This window comes from Vombatus ursinus, unplaced genomic scaffold (assembly GCF_900497805.2).
Source record: "Vombatus ursinus unplaced genomic scaffold, bare-nosed wombat genome assembly UNPS02004691.1, whole genome shotgun sequence".
Lineage (NCBI taxonomy): Eukaryota > Metazoa > Chordata > Mammalia > Diprotodontia > Vombatidae > Vombatus > Vombatus ursinus.
In genome coordinates this window covers 7,222,340-7,238,123 of record NW_020944469.1, presented here as the reverse complement: position 1 = coordinate 7,238,123, position 15,784 = coordinate 7,222,340, and the positions used below count along the sequence as shown (strand labels likewise).

Below are 15,784 nucleotides of genomic sequence, written 5' to 3'. Positions count from 1 at the left end.
GGCATGTCTTAGGCAGCCACTATTATGTGTCTCTAAAGCATTTCCTGACAATAACCCAAGCCACGTTTTGGGTTTTCCTTGTATTGTTTGAAGTCTCTGTTTACATGGTCTTTGATCTTCACCACGTGAGTGCATTAAGTGGATAGAATGTCTTTGTAATGATTTACCAATATTAGTAAAAGAACAGATCTGATGTTGTCCCAAATATCTCTTTTTCAGAAGGGGATTTACAAACTTAGAACACTGGCTTCCTACTGATTCAGAGACAATAGGATATTCTCCTGATGAAATATTTTCTATCAAGGCAGAGTTCTGAGAATTAATGGGTTAATGAGGATGGTGCATTGTCTACAGACGTGAGACATCAGTGGCAAGGGGCTGAGACCCGAGAAAAAACAAAGTAGTGGTGCAGAGGAAAGCAACGCCTAAAACAGTGTGCATAAAACAAAACTCTAACTACGTGAAAATAGCTAGAAATCTCTTCGATTTGGAGATGAAAGTAATGCTATGAAATTGGCCGAAAGGAAAATTGGTATTGACTGTGAAGACAGGTTGCACGGTCTCTGGTTTGTAATGTTGCTGTACAGTAGATTGAAGTTTCAAAATAGTATTACTCTTCTTTAAAGAGATAGACACAGCTAAATTAGGTGCTGCTTGCTGCAGTAAGGATCAAATGCAAAAAGAATCATATTTCATCAGACCTAGTCAACACCAGGAAAATAAATAGAAATATAAGAGGTCTGCAGGCAATGATTCATTTTGATAATCTGGCCCACGAGAGACACATGGAGACAGCACACAGATCTAAGCTTCTACCAAAAGACAAATAGGACACAGAGGGTGGGAATTGGGATGACAGCGTAGCAGAGGTCACATCGATTTTCAGCAGCAGTTTTCACACAGATGAGATAACCCTGGACTCTATTTGGCCCATTGTTCATACCCTACCTGTCCCACAAGCAATAAATTTCCTAGTCCCAGAAAGAGGGCAGTAAAGAAGAAGGATTCTACTTAGGACTTCTTATGATTAAGTTTTTTGTGCTACCCAAACATGGTCTGTGGACCAAGGTCACATTGCATGTTAAGGTCTGTAATGGCTGAAAACTAGCAGAAGCATATTATATTTTAACGTCTACGACTGGAAGCTGTCAAACCATTCGTCACTTTTTTTTCTGATTGAAATCCCATCCTGCAAAGATGAATGATAAATGCGTTAAAAATCTATTTCAATCTGGTAATAGGTCTTCACATCTGAATGGCACCTACGTCTGGTCCGCATTCTGAGCAAGCGCACCATTAGGTGGAAATGTATTAGCTAGTCTCAGACCTCCCCTAATTGGCAAAGCAATTAAAACCAGGCAAGTGCCAGACACAGAGAGACGGGTGGTTAAATAGGGTTATCTCTTTGCAGTCAAAGGAGAAAGGGTTTTTGATTGGGCATTTTGATGTAAAAGGCCATGGCTCCAAATCTCACCACTAAAACCCTTAGCGCACATACAGCACAATAGAATAAACAAGAAATAAAGACAGGACAGCCGGTGTCTAGCCAAGGACACAAACAAGCGCTCCATTTATTGAAGAAAGCTGTTTTTATTGAGCCTGTTTGTTAAACCTGCCATACTTGGTAATAGCACTTGGGAATCCATTTAGAGGACAGTCTCTCTATTTTAATTTCTTGCTTGGGGCCCAGATGAATAGATGTAAAGGTGGACAAGAGTTATATTTGTAGAGGAAAAAAAATAAATGGTAAATGCCCAGAATGGAAAAGTTCCCCCTGAAAATGATTCTCAAGGCTGCTAGAAACTTTGCAAGGTGTGGCTCTCTCATTCGCATTCCTCCCTCCTCCTGCCCAGCCACTTACCCAAGCTTCAGTGGTATTCCACAATAAGCAACCGATAGACAGAAACTTCTATCTTAGTTATATTTGAAATACAGACGGCCTTAAGGGTTTACCTTAGGATGTATCATTAGAATTACATTCAACAACAGAAAGGTGTCTCCTTGAAGCCTTCACTGCACTACCTAGCTACCATCCTTGGCTGTCACCCTTATGCCGTCCCATGGCACCTCTGTCTCCTTCCCACAAGTTATGGGTGGGGGTGAGGACCAAACTCTTTTCTGAGAACAAGTTGGCCCCTTCTAATATGAACTTGCCCACAGTGGGACTGACCTCTGAACCACTTCCCCCAACTCAAGCATTTATTTAGTGTCTACCATGGTCCCAGCACTGGCCCAGGGAGTTGGGGGCGATGCAGCACATAGTACCTGTGCTTTAGGGAAATTTACATCTAGATGAGATAACAAATGGAGGCTCCACAAACTGCTATATAATTGAATGATACAGATTCACGAGAGTTGTGAAGAGCTCAGGGAAGGGAAATGAGTGAGGCCTTCAGTGATCTTGTACTGCATTCATTCAACTACAGGCCAATTGATCACCCATTTGCTCTAAGGCCTGCTGCTAGGTGCTGTGAGAGATACCAGGATGTGGAGATTACAGTCTGGTAGAAATGTCCACAAATGTCCACTACAGGCTATGTGGCACCATGTGAGAGCTACAGAAAATGGATCCTAAAGGCTTATAAAGCCCATTGCATTTTAGAGAATATCACAGTAATTCTAGGGGCCATATATTGTTCCTTCCCAATGCTCGGTTCTTAATTTAAAAAAAAAGATGGGTATTAGGAGTGCACAGGGTAACACTGCTTTGCGACTGATGGGGTACAGAATGATGTAGAATGAAAGATGACTCCTAGCGCCGTACACATGTACACACACACACACACACACACACACACACACACACACACACACACCCCTGCCTTTCAGTTGTAATGGAGGGAAGGAAAACAGCTTTTAAAAATAGCCAAAGAAAATCTGTTTGAAATGTGGAGTAAAGGCCCAATTAAATGGAACTTTGAATTAGCCGATTTCTCCCTATACGTGCCTTTTAAGAGGCAGTTTAATCAGAAGAAAATAAGCTCATGGCAAGGATTTAGATCAAAAAAGCAATTTCCAAGGTGTGTCTTGGGCTTGGTACCCATGTTCTTTATCTGTGGTCTTTACACAGTGAGAGGCCCTACAAAGCCCTCATCACATTCAAATTGTGTTTGGGTATAGCCACAAAAGCAGGAAAATCTGCCTGCATTTTAGGAAAAAAATAATCAATGTGTTTGATCAGTTGAGGTATAATTCTATTTGGTGATACACAGCACCTACTTTTACCACAGAATGACTATGATTTAGGAAGAAAAACTCCCTCCCTGCCCAGTACCCTCTTCCCATCATGGCTTAGAGAGACCTGACCTTCTAGTCAGGCCGATCAAAAGGAAAGCAAAGGTCGATAGGACACTGGAAGTGCCAATATCAGCACATATCTTATGGAGAAGCAAAGAGAGAAGTCACATAAAGAGGCTTAAACCTGCCCTAAGAGCCTAAAGGGAGCATTTAGAACAGGAATTCAGTGTGGCACAGTAGGAGGCACCACAAAGGATTTAGGATTCACTTCTCTTGGTGACTGGCTACTTCTGGGGGGAAAGAGTTAAAAAGCAAGTGAACGAGGTCAGAAGAGAATATGAGCACTTATCTGGATTTGATGATGGAAGAACCAGGCAAGTGAGGCTTAAGGCCACATGAATCTCTATTCTAGGACAAATGAAGGCAGGAAATATTCTCCTGCATCAATAATTGGACTCTTGTAGCTGACAGCATTTGGATGCCTGCAAAACTAGCCTCCCTAGTTACAAGGAATGAGCTGTCTTTGGCCTTACCAGGGAGCCAGTAATCAGTTCAATCGCAGTACCTGGAAAGGTGAGCGCTGCCAGGAGGTGGGCACCTCTCTGCTAGTATCAGGACAAGGGCCCTCTCCTCCGAACCTGGCACAAAGCTGATGCAGAAATTTGTTGTTCTGACCTTGTGCTTCAGGTACCAACAATAAAGTCACAGATGGTTTTCTCTTAATTACCATATCTGAATTGAAAGTTGATGAATACTGAGGGGGGAATAATTGATTAATCCCACACCCTAGATCTAATCCAGAGGTTTCTTAAAAGATGACCTGTATTGTTTGATGTTACAATAACATTTTGAGAAGTCTTTTTAATTAATTTTTTAAAAAACTCATTTTTAAAACAATCCTTAATTGTTATCTAAAGGTGTCCAGGAAAAAGCAGAAGCTTTAAGAAAATAGCATACAATTAAAGAGGCTGCTACATTGCCCAGCGCCAACCATGCTCCCTTGTGGTTTTGATCTACACACTTGGAAAATCAATTTATTTTTGCACTCAGGAATGGAACCTCTTCAATTCTTTTCATACCATCTAGTCAGGCAACAAAGCAAAACATGAGAGAAACATGTGCACATGTGCAGGTAGAGGAAAACAAGATCCTTTTTTCGAGGGGAAAATTTATTGTAAGCAATTATTTAGTAAGGGCTGAAGCCTGTCTTTGGAGTTATTACTTGGAACTATTTAGTGGAAGGAGTGAGATACAGAACATGAAAGGGGGGAGGGGAGGGTGACACCAGCCCAGAAAATTCAGCAAGGAATCAGAAGGTTTGAGCTGTGTGTACGTGGTGGGGGGGCGGGGGAGGCAGGGGCCAGGCACATGCTTTCCTTAGTATAGAAACCCCTTACACAGAATGACGAACAACTCCTCCAACTCAGAGAGTTTTAGATAATCAGCTGGGCCGCTGATGAGCTAAGCGATTGGCCCGAGGTCATCCTAGGTAGCATGGATCCTGCTGACTATTTCTCATGATACTCGGATGAGAGAACAGAGCAGAGATCTTCAAGGGAGGGGTACTGGCAGGCAAGTCCTTGTTGCAATGCCCTCGTAAATCCCAAAGAGCTCAAATGGTTCTACTGAATTCTTCGGCAGTCTTTTTTAAGAGACATTCAGGCGGGGAAGGTGCACAGTGCAGTAAAAAAGAGCCCAGGTTTTGGTTCAAATCTACCCGTGTGATCTTGGCCAAGTCTCTTCCCCAACCTGGTCCTCACTTTCCTCATCTCCAGCTCTAGAGGGGGATTCTGGGAATCAATCAGCACACAGGAGTTTCTATATCGTTGCCTCCTCGACATGGACACCGTCGGGTTGGTACTTCTCCCCCCGAAACTGGCGGAAGCTTTATTAAGGAAGTAGGCATCTAATAGCAGCGTTCAATCCCACAACCCTCACCACATGCACAAAGGCTATTTTTAGATGCTGCCTATTGCAGGGAGAGCTTACGCCATCTGGCAAGCAAGCTTACTTTGTGTGCAACAAAAACTTCCCAAGCTTCAGACCAGGGAGAGCCAGCAAGGCCGCTACACGTTCAGACGCTATTTCTATTTCATGCTCAAAACTGATTCTTGCTCATCATCTTTCCTAGCTAGTCTTCTCTGCTGGTCTCATTTCATTTTAAACTATTCTCATTTAATATTTATCTCAAACCTCATGATTTTTGTCACAGAGAATTATTGAGCACCCAGGTGTGCTCTGCCCTGTCGCACAGAGGACAATCATTTCCCAGGGAGGCTCCGTGGCTGCTCAGGACGAAGGCCTATGGATGGTGACTCTCCCCCAAACCTTGTATTGGAGGCCTCCAGAGTCCAACATGAGCAGCACTGATCACTTGGGGAATGGACACACCCTGGACGAGGATTTGCAAAACAAACCCTGCTCCTGGCTTGTCACTTGTCTGTCTAAAACATGGAATGCAGGGGAACAAGCACATAAATCCGTGTACCCACATGCGGATGGAAGCTGGGACTTCAGGGAGGATTTCTGTCATTTGGGGTCTGGTCAGTCAAGCTCTTACTCAACTTTATTGTCCTTCTGTGAAGGGGAGGGGCAGGGGTTTCAGATCAATAAATTTATCAGTATAAGGCATTCCCAGGTAAACACTCCCTCTGCTAAGGCAGAGAGGTACCAGGGACTCTGAAAAGCTAAGTGACTTGCCCAAGGTCACGCAGCTAATAAGTGTCAGGGGCAAGACTTGACCGTGATGCCTGGGTGCTATCCAGCTGCTCTTCCATCTGCTAGGACACACGCCTCTGGGGTTCTGATGCCCAGAAGTCAGGATGTGTCAGAGGCATGATTTGCACCCAGATCTCTTTGACCCCAGCTACTCTGGCATGCTGCCTCCCTCCAGAAGAGTTCATGAATGAAACAGTCCAATTAAAGATGACTTTTAGAATCACGACTATGCCAGGCAGAGATGCTCCAACTGCTTGAGAATATTTGGTGAGACTTTGTTTTACCCATGGTGATATCAAGTAGGGAGCAGCTAGGGGGCACTACAGTGGATAGACTGCCCATCCTGGAGTCGGGAAGACTCCTCTGCTTGAGTTCAAATCTGGCCCAGATACTTCCTAGCTGTGAGACCCTGGGCAAGTCACTTCATTCTGTCTGCCTCAGTTTTCTCATCTGTCAAATGAGCTGGAGAAGGAAAATGGCAAACTGCTCCAGTGTCTTTGCCAAGAAAACCTCAAATGGAGTCATGAAGAGTTCGACGTGACTGCAAACAACTGAACAGCAATAATATCAAGTTAACTCTGTGGTACTGTATGTATACACTTATCTGTGGAGATACATATATATATATATTTTTTTTTTCAACCAAACCTGTGATAGTACATTCATTGAGGAAACCCCATTTACTGATGGAAAATGACATCTGCTCTGTAACATATGGTCTTAGAGCATTGCCTGAGATTGGCCTGGAGTCCTGCAGCCAGTAGGTATCCTGACTTCACAGCCAGCTCTGTTATCCACTATGCTCTGCTGCCTTTCGTGTATATTATATGAATTAATGGCCAACAGTCTCAAATTGAATTCAGACCCAGTTGGATTCCATACTTATGTGACACACAGTCCTGCATTTCCCATGGACATACTTCGCAAGCATCTGTCCTGATCCACACTCTTTTAGGGTTTTTTCATAAATCTGCTGATAATTGGCTGGAGATAACCTTTCCCACTCCCTTTCTTTACTTCCCTCCATTCTTCAGTTCCTCTTTGGTATATCTCTTTATGGGGCTGCCTAAAAATTAGAGCCTTATTTGCAAAAATTCACATCCCCCTACTGGCCTTGGAAGGCCATCTTCCCTAACTATAATCAACAAGTAGAGGAAAGATATGTTACTTGGCTTACAGGGATCTGCACATGCAACTTAGTCCTCCCTCGTATTCAGGAAAGGCTATGCCAATAGCTCATCATTCGTGTTTCTGCCAGATGTGTGGCAAGGTGGAAAGAGTGACAGATTTACAATCGGAGGACCTGGGTTGGAATCCTGACTGTCCTGGACCATCCACGTGACACTGGGTAACTCCCTTCTCTTCATCTATGAGCTGACGTATGAGATCTCTTCCAGCTCTGCATCTGAACATAAGCAGCGGTTTATATTGGGTCATTTTGTCTACTTGATACTTAAAGCAAAATTCCAACCTGGAATCCTCAAAGCCCTCCACCCCTCCAAAGATGAGGAGCAGCCAGGGCTTCAGTCTTCTGGGACTTGGGAATTATTCTCTGTTTATTTTGTTATAAAGGACAATTGGACTATGATCACCTCCCCTGCTTCAACTGCATAAATATATCCCGTATCATCCATTGAGGCCAAATAGCAAAGAAATAACAGAGATGGTCATCTTCGCAGATGTAAAATAGCCTTAATAAAACAGAGGTGTATAATAGTCAAGAACAAATTACTCAGGCTGACTTTAAAGAAATAGTGTCCTTAATGCGGCATTACTCTCAGGATACTGTCATTCCTGTTGGTGCTTAGAGAGCAGCCTCGCAAAACAGTATAACCTGCTCAAATGGCAAGATATCTTTTTGCAATGGAGTATTTGTGTCCAGGCAGATACAAGGTTTGTAGAGAATGCATCCAGGGAGCCATAAAACTAGTGGGAAACATATTTCTCTATGGTATTTTAGTACTTTGAAAAATTCAATCACTTCCACCCCCCCCTCCAAAAAAAAAAAAACCAACATGTTGCTGTGAACATCAGAGGAGCCTTATAAAAGCAGTGGCCTTCCCATAGTACCTGCTTACTGCTGATTTGAAGAGGTGGAACATCCCTCTCTTCCAAAGCTAAAGTTCACCTTTTAATTTCCTTTTCAAATTATAGATCATTCCCAGAGAACAAGAGCATTGCCCCAGCAGGTTTACTGAGCTTTAGGAAGAATATTGCAATGCCAAGTTAAGACTAGAGGCCTTTCCCAAATGGAAATGGACGGTATATTATCAATGCCAGCACGGATTTTAAAAAATCTTGACAGTTTCTTGTATGGGTCTAGAGTCCATCACAGAAAATGGGAGCTTTAAAAATAATTCAACATAGAGTAGATGTCCAGATTCAAATAAGTGTTAACCTGAGCAATCTTCATCAGCAAGTCAACAAGTCATCACACACTTATTAAGGGTCTACCATCCATGTACCAAGCACTGGGCTAAGTGCTGGACACACAAAGAAAGGCAAGAACAGTCCCTACCCTCAAGGAGTCCACGTTGGCACAGTGGTCCTTCCACTGAGAATCCACCCGCAATTTCTTCCCACGAATGCCGTATTTCTTCCTAATATACAAAGCTCCTCTGTAATGCTCCCTCCTCCCTTTTACATGTTTTGTTCCTTTTGAAGATGGGTGCCTTTCCAGAGCCACATTCTGCTCATGGATTACAGTGCAACGTTTCTCAGGCATACCTACAAGGTCAAATTGTAATTCTTGACCTGGGATCTCGGTTCATCTGGCAATTCTTCCCCCATTTGGTGGTTTTGTGTATTGCTACATAAGGCCATGGAATTGATTGCTGGTTCATTTCTTGGATTTCATCTCCTACCTTCTTCCTAAATTGTAGGTGTTCTCCACTGAAACTAGACTTAGTATATGCATCTGTGTGTGTATAAATGTATGTGCACACATGTGTGCATACCATTTTCTCTCTTCCACCTCTGTGGCCTTTTTCAATTTAAAACCCTCATGATCAAAATGTCAAGATTCCAGGAAGATACAATTCTTTATGCACTCCTTCTTAGGACACGCTCTGTCCCTGAGCAGTATGCCTGCCTTGAGTCTCCTTGTCCTCCTAATCCATCCTGTGTACTGCCATGGAGTCATAGCAGCTCAAAACTGGAAAGGGCTTCCAAGGTCATCCAATTCAACATATATCTGAACAAGAGGCCCCTCTGTATCATATCAACAAGTGGTCAACTGAGCCTTTGCTTAAAGACAGGGGTAGGAAACCTGCAGCCTCCAGGCTACGTGTGGCCCTCTAGGTCCTCAGGTGCAGCCCTTTGACTGAATCCAAACTTCACAGAACATATCCCCTTAATAAAAGGATCGGTTCTGTGAAACTTGGACTCAGTAAAAAGGCCGCACCCAAGGACCTAGGGGGCCACATGTGGCCTCGAGGCTGCAGGTTCCCCAACCCTGCTCAAAGATCACCAAGAAATGGGAGTTCTCAACCCAGGCACTCTATTCTACTTTCAGATAGCTCTAATTGTTGGATGTTTCTATTCTGATGGAGCCCAAATGTTCCTCGATTCTGGTTCTGCCCTCTGGGGCCAAGCAGAACTAGTCTAATTATTCCTTCCAAGGAACAGTCTTTCAAATTGTAGGAAACTACTACCATGCCCCCCACCCCATCTCCAGCCCAAACAACTACAACATTTAGCCATGAAACTGATGTTCTCGCCACACAGTTTTAATTCTATCACTCCCTTCCACAAAAGTCTTTAAGGTCTCCCCAGTGTCATCTCCTTAACCTGACATTTCAGATGATCCACTATTTGGCCCAACACACCTTCCCAACCTCATCTTTAGCTACAACAACATTCCTGCTCCAGCACAACTGCTCTACTGATTGTCTCCTTGACATTCTTTGAGATTTTCTACCTTTGAGTTTTTGTTCCTGCCATTCCACCTGCTAAGAATGGCCTCTCTTTCTCCTTCTGTATCAAAAACCTGTCCTCCTTTCAAGGGTCAGTTCAGCAAAGCCTACTTTGACTCTGAAGAAACTCTCACTCCTTTGAACTCTTGCATCACTTTTTGTCTGTCTCATTCATTCAGCCCTGAATCTCAAGCTGCCCCTTGACCTCTTTTCTTTTGTTTATTGAACTAGTTTTTTCAGTCCCATCTTGTTAATTAACTTTTCACCTGTTTATGAAATGTCACTTCAACGATCTTTTAAGCTCCTTGAAGGGGAGGGCCATGTCATGTACTACTCGATTTCTTCCACACAAGGCAAGGTTGGCCTCCAACCTTGTAGCTCTGTGACCCCCTTGGAATTTTCCCATGATCCCCCATTTGGCCTATGGTTAGAGTAGAACTATAGTAGACCGGGGCCCTGTCTTAGAAGTAAGGAAGATAAGCATATGAATGGCACTCTGAAGGACTCTCCCAGTCCAATCTCCTTTTCCCCATATGCCAAATAACTGCCTTTGGGTCCAAGAAAAAAAGCCAGGGCTCCCTTCCTCACTCACTCTGTGGACATAGTCAAGAGCTAAACGCCGCTGAACGAGTTGGCAGTCACAGCTTGTGCTCTGAGTTTACAATTTAAATGGCTTTTTGTTAAACCTTGAACATCAATATTTGATATTTATATGTTAAACCAGAGCCATTAAATTAAATTAAAATCTCATTTACAATTTGTAATACTGAATTTTTCAATTATATTCCAGAAATATTGATACCTTGCTCTCTCTTTGGATCAGTGAACACATTGCAATTTCTAAACCCAGACTGGGTTACATTTTACCCACCAAAGAGACAAATTGTGTCAAGAATGCCATTACTACCTTTCCCCCACATGTACACACACCTATTTTGACCGATTTGACTTAATCTATTTGTCAGTTCAGTGTAAAGCCTGTTAATTCTGAGGGAAACAAAGCAAGAAAAGCATTGTCAGGAACTGGCCACTTGGCCTCCTGATTGACTAGTCCGGTGTCCCAGGAGAAAGAGGTCCTATGGGAGAGGAGTGGCCTGACCACGGAGTTGCATCGTTATGCCTCTCAGGGCCTCAGTTTGCCCAATGGTAAGGGGCTAATAGTACCTACCAGTGGTAGATGTGCGACTTACAAGCAATAATGAGCAGAAAAGATGCTGAAGCCTGGACGAATGAGTTATTTTACTGTATGTCGTCATAACTAGGCTCATCACATTGAAATGGCCTTAAAGACCCTCCCCTGGGTAGAGGTGAAACCTAATTGCTACGAAAAATTCTACTACACGTGGGAACTCCGATCAGAGGGGTTGAGTATGCAGAGGTCCTCCCTTTAACTGAGTTGCAAGGGGCAAAATCCTGCTGCTACTGCTGCTGCTGTTGGTAATTCTTCCCTTTCTTTTTCAAACCGCTCCCCCTTCCCAGTTTAGGAAAAGAGTTGACATATGTGTTCTGGAGACCTTAGGAAAGGGGGAAAAATGCTTGATGACCCTCCCACTCCCAGCAGCGTTCTTTCTATGCAAAAATAAATGCTCCTCCTTTGCTGATTGTGTGGAACTGCCTTTTGTCTCCTCATCTCCCTCCAGTGTCCCTCCAGTGCTGCTCACATGGCAATCATTTGGAAGATGCCAGGCTAGACTCCAGCTGTGCACTGCGATTCAGGGCTTAATACATGTCAGCCTGGTCTTTACACACCCTGAATAAACACAATGAAACTGAATGTTTTAATTGAAGATTGTTCCAAGGCAGGGCTCTGTTTTCTAAGTGCTGAGCACCCTATTTGAAATCCCACTTCATCTATTGTTTTTGCAAATTTTTAAAATTTATTGATGCTCCATGTCACCTTTTGAGCTTCAAAGGTTTTCAAAAGGTTGCCACAACCGAAGTGAACACAAATGTATCTGGGATACCAGTACAAACAAAACACAAATCAAATAGCCAATCAGCCCCTAAAGACCCAACCTACCACTGAGCCTGCGCACTCGAAACCAAAGTAAAGTTGACCTTCCGAAGGCAATGCTATGCAAAGGTGATTTTTCTCATTTTTTATAAGGAATTGCAAACTACCTCACTGAGAGGCAGCATCTTTTTACATCGGCAAGCATGAAGACCCTCTCAAAGTGAAGCATTTGCCCCCAAAATGTCATTCTTGTTTCATGAACAATTAATGACAGTTACAGACAAGATTCGCATTGGCTGGGCAGGCAGGCGGGCATGGATGGATTCCGTGCAATCTGCATTGTTGTGGATGGAAAAAAAGCCCACAGATACAGATGGAGGCAAAGAGTGAAAAAGAAAAGAGTGGAGGGAGGGCAACTGGACATTCTGTTTGGGCTCAATCTCCACTGTGGTGTTCCAGTGATTTTAGTTACAAGATCTTTTGGGAAAGACCTCTGGCCACTCTGAGACGACTTCTTCGTATAAAAAGCTACTCAGATGTGAAAGAGGATAAAGGAAATCAGAGGTCCCTTAGGGGCAAAGCCTTCATGCACTAGGAAATAATTGTTCCCATGGCATTCTGGAGACTTCTTCAGAGTCTCAACTTTCTCAGTTCCACATCTTAGTAGGGGAAAGTGGGATAAAATATTGCTGTAGACAGGCGCATGGATGAAAAACATGTCTTTACTGCCCAATGTCCTTTCTAGTGTCAGGCAAAGGCAAAGAAACACATCGCATTTCCTTCCTTTCCGAGATTATTGTTTTCAAGCTATCTTCTTCTTTTTTTAATGTGATCTAAGCATTAGTAAAAAGAAAATCTCTATTAAGTGGCAGTGGGGGGAATCTTCATTAGCCTGAAGTAGGGGCATTATCAATCAAAATAAAAGATATCGCCACGAAACAGGTGCTATCATTACAAATAATGTTCTGTGCATCGTTCCAGTCCAACAATTGTTCAGAAGCCCACCGAGCAAATTCAGTTCCACTGAGTAGGGCCCCAAATAGCAATAGCATGCTCCATGACAATGATGGACTCTACAACAAAGCAGTCATCCTCACCACTAGAGTGGTATTTATTTTGCTTTTTTAAAACAGGCACTGACCGTGTAACTGATTATTGTATTTTTGCTCACAAATGTCAAAGGGTAAGGTTCATATTCTTTCAAAAACCTTTAAAGACACTTATTTGCTAGTGTTATACTGGGTGATGCTATTTGCAGGGTTTTTTTCCCTTGAGCCTCACTAAAAACCCAAGCAATGAAAGAAAACTATTTCTGGAGGAAAAGATTGTTTGCTACATTTGCTTTAAATTTGTTCATGGCTCCTCTCTATGTCAAAACAAAAACCAACCAACCAAACAAACAAACAAACAAAAACCCTAGCTTTGTATTCAACAACAGCAAGGTTGTTATAGAACCAGCTCCAGAATTAACAGAAAAACCTCAATTAGGACTATTTATAATTAACCAAGACTACTGGGTGGAGGGGGCATTTATAAGGGTTGTTTAAAAAAATTATCACAAAGTCTGTAGGAATTTTAGTCAGCCCAAATTGGACATGCTGCCTCCATCCACTTAGTCATCCATCACTTACACTAATTAGTTTGGCTGCCTCCACTGTCACGATGATAAGCGTGACCCCAGGGCTGACTGCTGGTGTCTCAGTCCCTGGAGGCTACAGACGGATCAGTTGTGATATCATCATTACCAAGCACTCACCTCTTAATGGACAGCAGCTTGCTTCTCTCCAATTCGCCATTCATACTTGCACACTCAGATGGCAAAAATTTCGAACTGAAAGGATCCTTACTTACCATCCAGTCCAACCTAGCCCCAGAAGGAATCTCCAGTGCAGCAAACCAAACAAGTAGTCATCAGTTCCTCCCAGAAGACCTCCCATGACAGGTTGTTGTCACCTCCCAAAGCATCCTCTTCCACTGTGGCCCAGCTCTAATTGTTAAGCAGTTGTTCTGACTTCAGCCCACATTTGACTCTCTGCTCCTTGTTCTGCTTTCTGAGGCCAAGCAGACCAAGTCTAATCCCTCTTCCAGGGGACAGCCCTTCGAATACCCAGAATCCTCTCTTGTACTCATCTCTCAGACTTCTTCAAATGACATTGGCCCGAGGGCCTTCGCCATCCTAGCTGCGCTCACCTAGACGCTACCCAGATCACTGAAGACAGCAGTCCAGATGGACAGCGGGACCGTTACTCTTCTCATTCTGGTGACTTTACTGCCCTTTCCCTCAGGGTGGGAAAAGCGAGAAGAAACCAAAGTCTCGTGCTTTTATTAGTGGATCCATATCCATTCTCATATGTTCACGTGACCCTTTTCCTGCCTCTTTCTCTCTTCTGCCCTTTCCTCAGAGTGGAAGAATGCAGTTGAATCAGGATTTAGAGCTAGCAGGCACCACAGGCCATCTCTTTCAACCCCTTATTTGACAGATTGACTATTCAAAACACATTGGCCTAACAATTCACACAGAAAAAACTAAAAGGATGAAAAGTGTCTCTTGTACAGACAGGCTTCAGTTTATTGGCCAGTCTATTGGTCCCCTCCAACTACTTGGGGCGGGCACTGCAAATGGACAATGAACAATGACCCAACTCTGAATGGGAGATACTATATTTGACAAACTGTGTAGTGCTTTTAGTGACTCTAAGCTGCTCCCTGGTGCCAAGATCCCTCTTTATAACATGTTTCATAGCATTGTAGATCAAAGTTAAAAGAGAGCTTAAAGGCCGTCTAGTCCAACTGCCCCTCATTAGAGATGAGGCAACTGAGTCACAGAGAGGTGAAGGGACTTGTCCAAGTTGGCAAGCATTGTCAATGGCAGAGCCAGAGTTTGATCCCAGCTCTTCTGCCCCAAAATCCAGAGCTCCTCCAATTGTCAAACTCATGCCTCTAACTCTTTCAAGTTGTGATGGGCAAAAAAGTATCATGTGAAAATGTAAGTTCCTCAGGGACAGAGATTGTTTTCATTTTTGACTTGGCATCCTTAGTACCGACACAGTATCTGCCACATAATCCTTAAGAAATACTTGTTGGGAGGCAGCTAGGTGATGCAGTGGATAGAGCACTGGCCCTGAAGTCAGGAGGACCTGAGTTCAAATCCGGCCTCAGACACGTGATATTCACTAGCTGTGTGACCCTGGGCAAGTCATTTAACCCCAAGTGCCTTGCAAAAAAAAAAAAAAGAAAAGAAAAGAAAAGAAAAGAAAAGAAAAGAAAGAAAGAAAAAAGAAAGAAAATACTTGTTGGATTGGCTCATAGGATCATGGATTTAGAACAGGAAAGGGACCCTTAGAAGACTGAATTGGAAGCACTACAAACCAGTAAATTTAACGAAGAGGTATTGAGACCAGTGTCAACAATCAATCCCATTTCCTTCTAGTCGAGCCTTGAGTCTGTCTATGCTTTGGGCCCTGGTTCCTTAAAGCATACACAAATGGTACAAGCATTAGAATGTCTTCAGTGATGGGTGAGTGATAATTTTAGAGAGTAGAAGAGATTCTTTTCTCTGCAATTCCCAATTCTTTAAAATCTGGTAAAATTCCACCAATCATCAGAATATAACATGGGCACTAGCCTCACCTTGGTCTATCCCACAATTTTTCCAGTTGTTATGGTCCAGCAATTAATTAGAGCTATCCCAAATGGAAACAGAGCACTACCTTAGGAAAAAAAAAATGTGTTCTCCCTCATTGGACATCTTGAAGTAGAGGCTAGAGAAAGAACCTCTTTGGGACTATGGTATAGCCAATGTGGTCTCCTCCAAGTCAGACATTACGATTGTTTAATGTTTCAGTTTTTAATTATTAAATGTATTTTGGGAATAAATTATAGCTATGCTTATAGCACATAGGAAAAAAAACTCATCATTTCATATACTAGCTTATAGCATTTTTCAAATCGCCGTCTTGCA

General features: G+C 43.1%; 1 protein-coding gene across 2 annotated transcripts in view; it reads right to left on the bottom strand.

Annotated features, from left to right (window-relative positions):
- The window catches only part of DACH2 (dachshund family transcription factor 2), a 415,832-nt gene that overhangs the window by 29,698 nt on the left and 370,350 nt on the right, over positions 1-15,784 (bottom strand). The window lies entirely within an intron of this gene.